The sequence below is a fragment of the Pipra filicauda genome, unplaced genomic scaffold, assembly GCF_003945595.2.
Source record: "Pipra filicauda isolate LSUMZ 115617 unplaced genomic scaffold, ASM394559v2 scaffold217_size2002032_pilon, whole genome shotgun sequence".
NCBI classification, from domain to species: domain Eukaryota; kingdom Metazoa; phylum Chordata; class Aves; order Passeriformes; family Pipridae; genus Pipra; species Pipra filicauda.
In genome coordinates, this window is record NW_024104329.1 from 1324937 (window position 1) to 1338878 (window position 13942).

General features: G+C 47.9%; 1 protein-coding gene across 2 annotated transcripts in view; it reads right to left on the reverse strand.

Moving 5' to 3' along the window:
• CD151 (CD151 molecule (Raph blood group)) overlaps positions 1-13665 on the reverse strand; it is a 34898-nt gene extending 21233 nt beyond the window's left edge. Inside the window, exon 1 of one of the 2 annotated variants that reach the window (XM_027727691.2) lies at positions 13642-13665. The gene's annotated coding sequence lies outside the window, so the exon portion shown is untranslated. Of the gene's footprint in view, positions 1-13162; positions 13303-13641 lie in introns of those variants that run through there. The other variant, XM_027727690.2, reaches the window with a different exon arrangement.
• Between the last annotated feature and the right edge of the window lie 277 nt (positions 13666-13942).

Genomic DNA, 13942 nt, shown 5'->3' on the forward strand with positions numbered 1-13942 from the left:
GATGCCTCCTGTGGCTGGAGGAAGAAGGCCCCACCAACAGGCTCCCCTTGTTCGGGTGGCCGGTAGTGAACACCAACCACAAGGTCTCCTTTGTTGCCTCTGTCTCTAGTTCTTCCCCACAGGCTTTTGACCTGCTCACGGCTATTCACCTGCTCAGAGCCAGCTCTTCACACACTGTCCATTTCTTGGGGTACAGGGCAACCTGCTGCCTCTCCTTCCTCACAGCCTGCAGCCATCGATAGCCATACTCCAGTCATGGGATTCATCCCGCCAAGTTTCAGCAATGGCAAGTAGATGGTAGCCTTCTAGCAGCACAGTGGCTTCCACCTCTTCCTGTTTGTTGCCCATGCTGAGTGCATTGGAGCAGACACACTTTACTTGGGCTGTTGGACATGTCACCTTTTCAGAGGAACACACCTTAATTCCTTTGAGGTCTTTCACTGGTGTTTTCCTGTTGGCTCCTATTACCTCAGGAGCCCCTGGCTCCTCTCTCTAAGACTTCAAGTGTGCTCCAGTGTACCCAGCACATTGCAAACCAACAGGCTGAGGGCCCTTGCTAGCATTCCATCCCTCTAACCTTGGTGTGTCATCCCATGGCTTGTCATTTCTGTGGAGGCAGCCAGGCTGCATAAGGCTGCTGTACTGGAAAATGGCCTCTAGTATGCTCTCTTTCCCCTGCTTTAGAAATAGAGGGTCCCAAACTTTCTGCAGTTGTTTGTAGTGCCCCAACCTCATCCATCTCACCTTCATCCTACAGCAGGCAGGCTCCCTGCAGTCTGTTTCCATTGGCACTGCAGGTAGCAATATCATGAGGGGAAGAGAATAGCAATTATTCCTCCCTAGCCTGTCTTTTTGGATACTGAATTAATGATCCTTTGATCTACACCCTGACACTAACTAACTTCACAGCCTAAGGCTTAAGCTCTTATCTGCTGCCCATACTGAGATATGGAAGCAGTAATACTTCTTGACTTGCCTGAGTGCGATAATGGAGTTTTTGAAAACCACCCGGGAAGAGAAAGTAGGTACTTTTTATTAACAGATCAAATTTAATAATTCATAACCATTTTAACTTCCTATTATTTTCAAGGAGGGGTTCCTGCAGGCCTTCACCTAGCACAGTATGGGCTACACACCTTCATTTATAATCAGCTTGGATTACCCCTGCTGATTTTCCCCATGAAAAATGATGCCAATAAGAGACCGAAACCTGTTGATTCACATTATAAAAAAGCTTCTAGACCACAAAAACATCTCTTGAGAGAAACTGTGAAAATCTCAGCACTTGAGCCATTGAGAAGCATGCCAAACAAAGTTCCTGGAATCATTAACTAAAGATCGGACAAGGGAACTTTCCAAGGAACTGGGGAGAAGAGGGAAAGCACAAGCAGCACAGTCACCTGCAAGGCAAGCAATAGCTCTGAAGCATCCTCCTGAGGCTGAGCACAAACTCTCCTCGTGAGGCCCTTGTGCCCTACCATTTATCCATCTGCTTCATACTGCTCCCACACTCCTGGCCTTCCAGAAGGATGCAGAGCTAATCGCTTTGCTTCCTCTCTCAGCATGTTGGAACATGCTGCAAAGTCAATGTACTTGTGCCTCTAGGGCTGGAGAGAATGCAAAACACAAGTCAGACATCCAGTGAGGCAAAGCTCCTTCTAAGGAATTATCATTTAAGCTTGTGGGGGCAGACACACAGAATGGATTTTGGTCAAAACCCCTTCTCCCTGACATCTTGACCTCTTGACTGGGAGAGCACTTTTCTGAAGAACTGAGAGAGGATGAGTCTCCATGTTGGGAGTTTTGGAGGATCTCATCTCAACACTCTCTCGGTCTAGGCAACATCTCCACAGATACATCACGGTCCTGCTGTCACCCCTCGGGATCCTTGCCAAATCCCTCCTTTCTTCTACTGTGGATCAAGCTGCTGTGTTTTGAATAGACCCCTCAAGAGAGATGCAGAGACCCTTAACTCCTGCTAAGTTTGATGAGAGCCAGGTATCCAGAGAGGAACTGCATGCCTAATGCACCTGCAAAGAGCTGCCTGCTCTTTGAGATAAGAGCTATCTCTCAGGATAAGAGCACTCAGCCCCTCCACTCATATTTTCAAGACTATTTATTCCCCAGGGGAGGGGCTTACTGAAGCATAAATAACAATAAGCGTAAATTTCAAATTCAACAAGGATTTACATGTTCAGCACCACCCACATACCTGTGAATTAAGTGTTTTATGAGGGGGTTATCCAAACCTGGGTGAGGCAATGCCTGGCTTCGAGATCCTTGAGGATAAAAGGGACCTTGGCATAAAACCAATTTTACAACCATTAAGGAAAAAAAGGCATGAGAGAGAAAGACAAGAGTGATCAAGTGTGCCTGGGACTGCATGTGTCTGTACTCAAGCACCATTGCACTACAAAGCAAACAAAAAACTCTTCATAGGCCTTTCTGGTCCTGACAAAACCTGCAGCCAGCCACATCCTGAGAGCAGAAAGCCCATGTTTTCTGCTCCCAGAAGTGGATAAGCAGGGAAGCGAACAGACCCTCCAAGCACCCAGTCCTCAGGAGGAGCTGGAAGGCAGGCCAGAGACCAGCACACACTGCGCGACCAAGGGGAACTCCTTCTGCGTCAAACAACATCCTCTTGTATTTCATAAGGCCTCCTTTATCCTGAAGGATCCCAAAGCACTTTATGCTATTTATACACAGGAACCACTTCACTAGTCATTGAACTGAGGAGAGGAACAATAACCGTCTCTTTTCTCTCACTCGAAACACCAGAAATCAGAGCCTGGCTGTGTTTGCAGAGAGCTCATAGCAATGAGAGTTTGACACAACAAGGAGCAATAGTTCAGATAGGTCAGGGTTAGCCAACAGACAAGACAAACTCTTCAGTGCAGCCTGCTATTGGTATTTTAAATTCTATTTTCCCAACTCTGCTCATGGGCATTGTGGGGTTCTCTTTGTTTGGGTTTTTTTTTCCTTTTTTTTTTTCTTTTCTTTTTTAAGCAGGGCTTTGTCTGTGCTGGAGAACTTACCAGTAGCATTAAACCACAATTCTAAATAAAACAGTTTGTGCAGAATCAGCTTTCTGCCTGATCCCTTCCTATTCATTATCTTTCTATTCATCACATTCATTTCCAGCTCAGCTCTCAGAAGTGAAGCCACTGGGTCCTCAGTGTTTTCAGGGAGTGCTCACAAAACCTCCCTTCCCTGTAGCTATGCCAGTACTAGGACCAAGTCAACAAGCACTAAAAGTCCTGGGAGGACAAAAATCCTCCCAGCCTCCGAAAAGCCTATTCAGGCAACTCTGTACATGAACTCAAAGCGCTCTGCAAATAATGCAGCAATGATAACAATTTTTTCACTCTGTACAAAGAGCTGGGATTTTACACAGTGGTTTGAACTAAGGGCAAAGACTAACCAAAGAACATGTGCTGCATTTTAGCTAGTGCACAGTCACTCAAAATTTGGCTTCAGGGTCATTGCATTTTTGTTTCCTACAAATCATCTGCCAAGCTGTTCTGTCCTCTGGAAGACCAATGCAGAACACAAAGCTGTAAGATGCAAAGTTTTCAAGCTACTTGTTAGCACTGCCTTGCCTGTGCCCGAGACACCTGAGCACAGAAAGCATAAAGCAAGAGGTGCATAAAAACCCACACCAGCTTTAGCTTATGTACAAAACTTGTTTTGCTTTGAGTAGGCTGTTCCCCTTCTCACTTTCTGTGGTACAAATGAGCAAAGTAAAAGTCTCTGGAATCATCCCACAGATATCTCCCAGGCTTGCCTCAATTTCAGCTCTGCAAAGATCATATATTAAAAGTAGCTGACAAGGGATCTGACAGTGGAAACTAAGGTTAATGTTCTTACTGTTTCAGATATGTTGATGATTAGCTCGGGTCTGGCATCAGCCATGCCAGAGAAAACCTCTGAGCATGTCAGCAACGGAGCAGGTACCTGCAGTCCCAGGAAAGGGGCAGTGCACTTTGCAGTGCCCTAGCACACTGACAGAAAAGTGTCATCAGCCACATCACGCAGCCACAGAAGAGGGCAACAGCAGCTCTCACCTCATCATGGCAGCTGGAGATACCGGTGACACCTTCAGAAGCCTCCCTTCCTACCAAGGACAGCCTACTCATGTGGGAACACTCTCACACCTGGAAATACCCACTTCACTAACAGCAGCACCAGGAATGGCCAAGAAGTCTCTTCTGACCATCAGTCCTTATATATATCCCCAATATCCTTGTCTCAGGAAGTGTTTTCAAGCAATCACTGAATGCTTTGAGGAGCTATATTCCTCTCCACAGCTAAAAACACTTTATTGGAGTGAGATCAAATATCAAGCACAGTCACGGACAAATTAAATGACATTTCATTTCCAGGAGCTGTAAGTCCAAGTTCATAGGAGCTGTCTCTCTCCTGTTGCTGTAGGAGCAGTGCTGGAAACAACGCTCATTCCACGCTGCATAAGGCTGCCTTGAAAAGGGCCGTTCTTCCAGTAAAATTAAACAACTCCCAGCCAAAAATAAAAGATTCCTCCCCTTCCGCCTTGCTCTTGTGTAGCACATTTTAGTAACTCCACCAAACCATTTATGCAGCTTTTTTTGGACCAGCCTGCAAACTTGACAGGGAGGCACCAGCAAGTGAATAAACAACCGGGAGGCAAGGGCTGCCCTCAAGGCAATTGCTTGCTGGCCCTTCACCCCTCCTGGGGGCAGGAGAAAAGATAAAAAAAGTCCCTCACCCCAGAGGACACACCAATAAGCTCTGCAGAAATCCCCCAGCCCCAAGTCATCAACTACCTCCCTGAAACACCTCACTCCACCGGTTCCAGGCAGAGGCCCGGGAGCTGGGCTTGCTCGGGTCCTCTCTGCTCCTTCAAATAAACACACAAAGGGCAGCTCTTCGTGAAGGGTACAGAGCAACAGCCAGTACAGAAACTTTGGCAAGTCTGTCTCAGTGTATGTCCTGGTTTTGGCTGGGAGAGAGTCCGTTTTCTTCTTAGCAGCTGGTGCAGTGCTGTGGTTTGGATTCAGTATGACAACAATGTTGATAACAAACCCATGTTTTCGTTGTTGCTAAGTAGTGCTTACTCCAGATCAAGGACTGTTCAGTTTCCCACGCTCTGCCAGTGAGGAGGTGCACAAGAGCGGAGGAAGCATGGCCAGGACAGCTGATCCAAACAGGGCAAAGGGATGTTCCATACCACAGAACATCAGGCTCAATAGGGAAACTGAGGGGAGTTGGCCTGGAGCCGCTGATAACTGCTGGGGGATGGGCTGGGCATCAGTCAGCAAGGGCTGAGAAATTGTACTGTGCACCATTTGTTTCTCTTGGGGTTTATTTCTCACTCATCTTTTTATTGCTATTGTTATTATTGTTATATTTTACTTTATTTCAATTGATAACTGTTCTTATCTCAACCTATAAATGTTATTTATATTTTTTTGACTGATTCTCCTCCCCATCCCACGACGGTAGGGGGATGAGGGAGGAGTGACTGGCTGCATGGTATGCAATTGCTGGCTGGGATTAAACCACAACAGTGTATCATCCATTGCATTTAGAGCTGCCAGGAAAAAGAAACTGCAAAAGGGTTCCTCTAACAGATGCCAGCACAAACTAGCTGGACTTCAAACAAAGGAGGAAAATCCTGCAGGGGATTTCTCCAGTACCCACCTTCATGTTACCTTAGCACTCTATGAGCAAGTTTCAATAAAGGAAAGTCTAACTTACTTTGAAACTTAATCCTCCCCACACCCACCCCTTGGAGGTCAATTTTCAAGTCTCATCTGATCTGTTATTTTAAAGGTTAAAATTTTAAAGGCTAAAAGTAGTCCACTCTACATTCTATTATAGTACATTTTACCCTGGATTACCCATCAAATACCATGAAGATTCAAAAAGGCTTCAGGAGATGGGAGAAACCACGTACTTTGTTCCCTCAGGAGTCTCTCAAAATGGAGCTGGCACATACCCAGCATTCAGATTACTTCTTTGAGCTCAGCAGAAAGCAGCAGAGCATTTTGCTCTGCATGTAAGAGGAGCATGGCAAACATCTGGTACTGGGCAGACTTATTATCCATTTTTCAATTCATCCAATGCCATTAGTGAGCAGGAGGGGAAAAGCAATCCACAGCATGGCTCGCTTGTAGGTTATTTAAGACACTGAGTAAGTCCTTAAATATTAAAAGCAAAACATACCCAAGAGAAAATCCAGGAACAACACAAGTCAAAAGTTTCTAAAGAAACTGAGTAACTACCTTCAGTACTAAATGCCCACTGTGAAAGTGAGGTCCCTCTAGGATACAAAGGGATAGAGGAACCCAGAAAACAAAACTCACCTCTTACTTTTTGAAGAATTTAGATTAAACTCTAAAATTCATGCTGGAAGTAACCACGTCAATTCTGGCACTGAAAATATCCTCCTTTTATTGATCTCAGATGACAGAGTATTCCAGCACTGACTGCTCAGAGACACCTCTCACTGCAGGGGTAGATGGGCACACAGCAGCAGCATTGGACTCGGTAACCTGTGCCCAGACTCAGGGAAACAAAAAAGGCTATTTGGTCAGGCTGATGCAGGGAAAGCAGACCCGAGCTAACCACACAGGGTTATCAACGTAAAAATCTGTGAGGACACTGCTGATCCAGGGAAACCAATTTCCCACTTACACACTACTAAATATACTGTTGATAAGAATTATGTAACTACAATGATTTAATTTGGATACTTTCACTGCTCTCATCTAAGTTGGCTTCCCGCCCCCTCCTTTTTTCCCTAAAAACTTTTTTCCCCCAAGAAGGTTTTCTTCCACATGCATACCTGTAGCCCAAGTAAAGCTTGTGACACCAACAAAAGCAGAAGTTTCCCTCTGCAACTGTCTGCTTTTCCCTCTCCCTTCTTGCAGCACACCTGTGAGCCAGGATCCACACTTCTCCAGTGCCTGAGGGCGAACAGTCCAGTGACATCAGCAACCAGGATTTTGTCCTGGTGTAAGCATGTGGTTTAAATTCCCTTTTTTTTCCCCTGTCTCAGGACACACTGCACACACCGAAGGGAAGCCCTGGGGAGAGCACAATGGACAGAGCAGGCCTTTGTTAAGCTCTCCAGAGCCCATCTCTGACATGAGCACAGCCTCATTCCCCATGAATGAACACAGGAGCTCAGCAGGAGGAAAAAAAACAGACAACTGACACTCAAAGATGCAGAAATCAGCCTGACAGTTCTTCCTCCCCAAATACAGAAAGAGGTCCTCCCAGTAACAGGAAAGTTGTCCTCCCAAAAGCCCTCCAAGTGGACAAAGTACACCGGACACCACATCAAATCTCTCCTCACCTCTGGCAGACCTCTTGCCTAAGCCAAGTCTCTCAGCAAAGATGAAAGAAGGCTACTCCATATAGCAAGGAGGGACCTGCAACTAACCACAGCTCAACTCCTCAGCAAGGTGTACTTCCACAAAGGACTCAACTCATCCCTTCTGTGCTACAACAGCCAAACCCAGAAGAACAAAGCTTTCCTGTACACACATTCCTTGCACACAGCACTTGACACACAGCCCCAAGAGCCCTTCCTGCTCCAGCACTGGCTGCTCCAAGGCAGTGCTTGCCACATGTGTCCGTGTGCCTGGCTTCTGTGCTCACCGTACACCGCTGTGATGGCACACACAGCTCCCCAACACCTCCCAGGAGCTCTGCATGGAGCTCACAGTGACCACGGAGGAGAACAGAAAAATCATCTCTGTTTCCAGAGCAATGTGGGGGTGAGATATGGGATATGAATTTCTTCCTTCTGGATTCCACCAAAGCTATTAAGAGATACTGACATTCACAGGCCATGACTCACGCCTGCCTTGTCAGGCACTACAGAAGTCCCGCTCACTGGCTGGCATGCCAGAAATGTCAGCATGGCTGGCATCTGCCAGCTGGCTCTGTTAGATATATAAATTAGACCAAAACCATCCTTCCCCTGTATTTTCTTTATTGTTGCAGCATGGTGGTCACTGAGGATCAGAGCACTCCCTGAAAACATAACCATGCAGGCACTACAGCTCCTATTGTGGCAGGTAACAGGTCAGCAATGCACTTCAGACAAAATAGAAACCTCTCCCCCAGTAATTCCTACCTCAAACCACTCTTAGTCCCAGTTTTAACTGGATCTCATTAGTGAAGGAGTCAAAGAATATGTTGTTCATACTCCAGCTATGTTGGTAAGTCATACACTGGAATTTAAAGAGCTGCCAAGGACTTTTTTCAATAGTGCAAAACAGCAACTATCTGCTTGAACCTTCTCCTGTCAACTTCTTCCCCATAGGAGCAGAAGCGTTCCAGGGTGAGGTACCAGACACATTTTCACCTTGCCCATTTGTACTGTGCGGCAGATCTTTCTCCCACAGCATCTCCAAAAGGTGTTTCTTTCTCTCAACCTGTCCCTCTCCTACAGTAGCAAAGACATCTGTGAAACATGCTGCAGATTTCAGCACAACTCCACAGCTTCTTAGGAATGTACAACTTCCATGCTGCAGCTACAGGGACAAATTTCACCAAACCACAGGCACTTTGCCTTACAACTCCTTCCACTGCCCCAGATCCCCACTGCTGTTTCCTTTCCTATAAAAGTAAAAAGAACCTGGGTTGAACAAGTGAACTTTGCTCCTTTTGCATTCAGCTCCAGTACCAGCCACAGATAAGAAACAATGGTCAATGCCAAACATTTTATGTCATCTACTTCTGCCTCGGTTTTTCTTTCATCAGCCTCATTACCGCCGCCAGGAACAACCTGTAGGTCTGAGCAACATCCTCTCTTGCAACTCCCACATCTCATTTCCGCCTCTCTCAAGAGGCTGTGCCACACCCCACATCCTGCACGCTCCCTCTCTTGGATGCACTCACCTCAGCAGGCAGGAAAGGCAACTCCTCAGCAGCCTACACGGATGCAGCGTTAATCACGAGCGAGTTGCACGGTGTGTATTTGGTTGGCTGCACCCTGTGGACAGTGCCTGTGGGTCAGCATCCAAATGAATTTAAACAGCTGCCAAGGACACTTCATTAACCACCTCAGAACATAATTCCTGATGTCCTCCCTTATCCCACTAAGCCAGTATCCTGCCTCCAATAGTGTCCAACACTGCTGGCATCAAAACTATGCATGAAATACACACACAAATACATATGTATCAATAACTGCATGAAAAGCCCAGCTGACATGTCATGGCCTCTATTCATGCTTGCATCCTTCTACACAGCCGGATACTGTTTTAGTCCCACTGTTGACCTTACTGCACTCCTGCCCGAAATGCACCCACGCAGCTGCACAGCACTTTTCCGGCTCAGACTGGAGAGTCATAACCACCCAACCAGCACAAGGAACTTAGGTTAGAAACACAGACCAAGCTGGTCATACCCAAATGCCCAGGCCACAAAACACACCTCTTACTCTGCCATGCAATGCCAGGAGTGCAAAACAGTCATCACCCTCCTGCTCATTTTGCTGGAGTTGTATTACTGTCAGCATCCACGACACAGGACTAATAGGACTGCCTGAATTCATTCCCCAGGATCCCAGGCTGTTGAGATCACAAGCAGAGGAGTCTGGCAGGCAGGACAGAGAGGAGCACGGACGAGAGAGATGCCCATCAGCAGTGCTGCTATTACAGTGCAGATCCTTGCCAAGAGGGCCTGGCAGCCAACAGTTTTTGAGCTGTGGGGAGAGATGGAATGAGATGCTCTCCCCAGAACTGACCGAACACCTCATCTCCACTCTGCAGGTCTGTCATTCCTCATTTCTCTCTCCACATCTTGGCTTCAGACATGGGGTGGTAGGGAAAAGCATGTTTCTTAGAGACTGGGAAGATGGTCACCATCCTGGGGGAAAGCTCTATCAAAATGCACATGCAAAAAAGAATGGGGAAATGGGGCGATTTTACAGTGACACTGTTCATTTTATTTCGGCTTTGCTGTGGCAAAAGAAAAAATCACACTCAGGGTCTGAAAGACAGGATGAGTGGGTGAGACCTGTACAATCTTGAAGGTTTTTAAACAACCAGGGAGGCTTAGGTTTCTGTTCCTTGCAGAACAGAAGGAAGCCTCCTTCCTTGAGGGAAGCTGAGATGAGCTGTCATTTCCAGGAGTGCCCCTCCCTCAGGCTTTCCATGACCTCAGCTGTCAGGAGAGGAGACATAATCCAATGTCAAACTCAGAGCAGAGAGTAGAGTAGAGGAGTAGGAGAACATCCTCTCAGGAGGTTTCAAGAGCAAGACTGATGAGGCCACTGGGGATAGTAATGGTAGACTGGGACAGGAGAAAGCAAAGCTACCTGTTTTTGCTTATCAGAGTCACTTATTTTTTTCTTTCTAAGCTTTTGTTTTAAACAGAGAAACAGTATGATTGCTTTATAAATGACCACATCACCTGGGAACACCAGACAGGACAGTCTGCCACATACAGGTACATGTGGTGACAGAGATGTTACAGGTACAAATACACGTAAATACGTATTTTCCTTCTATGCATAAGAAGTAGCTCAAATGTGCTCCTTAGAGCAGAATCCAAACTACGCAGAAGCAACAAGTGAGTTTACCTGTGGGATGACCTGGCTAGAAGAGACACAGCTCACCAGTCAACCTCTTCAGGGCTGTTTCAAGAGCAAGGGAGTTGTTGCCTTCTATGTATGTGCAATGCAAACAGCTAGAGTTGTGATACAACTTTTATTAGCCGGGAATAATATAATACGCCTGTTGGAAGCTTCCTAAGGGTAAAGAGAGCACTTCACCAGCCACTCCCACCTAGCATTTTCCCTTGACAAGGGAATACAAGCAGCTTTCTTCCACCCCCTTGTTGAAGAATCTCAAAGACACAAACTTCTGGAGGCTGCACTGAAAGTAGCCTTTGCACATCCAGCATTTTGGCAGTGTGTGCCTTACTGTATTTGAAGAGAAGCCTCAGAACCCTGCCCACTTCCAAACTGGCATAAGACTTCCCTCTGCAGAAGGGGGCTGGGAAACTAAAGCTTTGCAGAAAAATCTTCTTGGGTTGGTATTCCCTGCTTACTCAGAAAATTCATTACTTTTGTATCAAATCCAAGAGGAGAACCACAATGCCAACAGGACTGTAGTAGCTCCCATTACTCTGCACTCTGGTCTCTGCACTAAGAACAATCCACCTTTAACACACCTGCTTTGAGGCAGGTGAAAGAAAACTTGACTATTAAACTCCCACAAAATGTACCACAGGACAGACTAACCACGTTAGACTCCAGCGTAAAATGAGGTGTCACACATGGGACATTGTTTCAAGCACTCAGAGGTGTGTTCTTAGTGTTTCCTGGAGCCAAAATAGTGCAGGGATCGCCAGGACTTCTTATACCAGGCAACTGGGGGAGTCATTCTCCTCCACTGCAGAAAGACTCCACTGAGAAGGTAAGCCATTATTTTAAAAAAGCCACAGGCCAATGAACATGTGCAACAGTTTGGAATGAAACGTGCTTTTTACAGAAATACAGCATAAGGACAGAAGGACATACAGATCAGGAACCCAAAGACATCATCAGCACACTATAGAGCAAGGATGTGATCCAAGGAGAGTTACACAGAGGAGCTCAAAAGCTGACATCTCCTCCAGCTCACAACTCAAGCTTTCAGCAAGGGCATCTGACTCAAATTACTGGCACGTAACAGCAGCAAACCAGAGCCCAGGCCCACCTGTGCAAGGCAGCATTACGCCTTCGACAGGGACCTGTCACCAGATGCCTCACATAAAACATAAGTGATGCTGCCCCAGCTTCCAACAATCCAATTCCTCGTTGCCCAGCTCATAACAATCTGCAGACTGGGAACTGCCTGTCCTAGGCACACAAACAGCTTCAGAGAGGATAAATGCACTAAAACTTTCGCATCAACTTTTCTAGTTTCTGTGAGCTCAGCAACAGCTCAGCAGAGAGAGGCACTCTGCTCCCTCCATCACAGGCAGTCCTCTTTGGCAGCAGCGAGAGTCACCCAGGAAGACTGGGATGGACCTTTGACTGGTGACACGCTAAGAGACTCTTCAGCCTCAACAGTACCAGGCGGCAGACATCCATCCCAGCAAAAACTTCCCTAAGAATGTTGGCAGTGGCCTCCTAGGTGGCAAAGGAAACACATTTTGGTAAAAGGGACTTATTCCAAAACTGTTTCAACAAAATGGCCACTACTGGGCCACCTCTGATGAGTTATGTTAATCAACCCTTGTTCTAGAAGGCACTATGTGAACTCTCAAAGCAAGCCAGGAAGAGCTGTAGGGGGACAAAGGAAGTGAAGCAGCATCATTTAAGGGATGCTACAGAGTAACTTGAAATAAAGATATGTCATTGCTAAAATTCAACAGGATACTGCAACATGTTGATTACAAAAGCATTCAGTAAAAGTCAGACTTTTTTTAAAATTTACATCAGTTTATGTTCCTTATGAGATGACATGGGGCAAAGGCTACTGGGAAAGACTCCTCATGGAAAGCAATACTGCGGTACATCATCAACCATCAACACCTGCTCCCCCTGATCCAGCTTCCAGAGAATGAAGGAAACAGAACATCGCCTGGACCGTGTGGTAAACAAGGGCTCCCTCTCTCTCTCTCTCTCCTCCGCCTCCAAGGGTCCTGCAAGCCCAGCATAAAGGCCAAGTCTTTAATTGTACAACAGGGAGACTTAAGTGAACAAAAGACAGAGGGGAATAATAATCGTTTCACAAGATTATGGCAAGATTCAGAACACCTTTACTAATGCACCGGCTATGCAAAGCTTCTGACACCACCCGCAACAGGTTAAAACAGTTTTCTAAGGAAAAAAAAAAAAAAAACAAAAACACAAAACCAAAACAACAAAAAGCATGCAAGGGTCAAGCCCCTGCGAAGCTGTGCAATGGCACGGGGCGCTAGAGGGGAGGCACAGCAGAGCTGCGATAGAGCCGGGCTCGGGTGACCGCGGCCAGGTGCTCAAGGGACCCGGGGTGCCGGGAGGGCGCGCCGGGGCCCCGCTGCCGCACAGGGGCCCAAGGGCACCGCTTTGTCCCCGCTGCCCCGGCACCGCCGCCCCCAGCCCCTTCTCCGGCCCCGCTCCCCCGAGGCCGCCGCGCCCCCCGCCTCCCCTCCCTGCCGCCGGTGCCGCCATTTCGGGGGCGCCCCGCCTCACCCTCCGCAGCCGCTCCGCGCCGCCGCACGCCCCGACCTGCCGCGCTGCCTCGGAGGGAGGGAAGGCACCCCCTGAGGAGGGCGGGAGGGAGGCGCGGCCGGCCCAGCCCACCCTAGCCCGGGCCGCCTCCCCCCGTCGCCCCGGCGCTCGCTCCGGGCCCGGCCCCGATTCGCCCCGGGGCCGCTGCTGCCCCTGCCCGTGGGAGCAGCGGGCCGAGCATGGCGGTGCCACCGCGGCCCCGGCAGCGCTGAACGCGGCTCTGGGCTCCCGGGCCTCACGCTGCCATCTCCTTTGCCGCAGGCAACGCGTTACAGCGAACTCCCAACTGAAGCGGCTTTTTTTTTTTTTTTTTTTTTTTAAGGCGTCAAACTTGGTTGTTAAAGAGTTTTCCATGAAACACCCTGTAAATCAAGATCAAGCCCTGACTGGCACATTGCCTCATCCTTCCATTACCTCACTTTCAGCCGCAGCCCACATACCTCTGTGCGGAGCAGCCCTGAGCTGCGAGAAAGGCCCTTGCCTGCTCCCCTCCATGGCTGAGTAGCCTCACATGGTTTTTCAGGGATGGGGTGAAGGGAGGAGATCTGGTCAGGGAGGGAGGAGGTATGGGCAGGGAGCGAGGGAAAATGCCAGTTTAGGATCTCCTGGGTGCTTGCCCCAAGTGTGACATTTAACCTCTCCATGCGCCCAACTCAAAAATCACATCATCCTTCCCAAGAAGTAAACTCAATCCTCTCTTCCTCAGCTGATGGGAATCCTGCCTAAGCTTTGCCTTGGAGC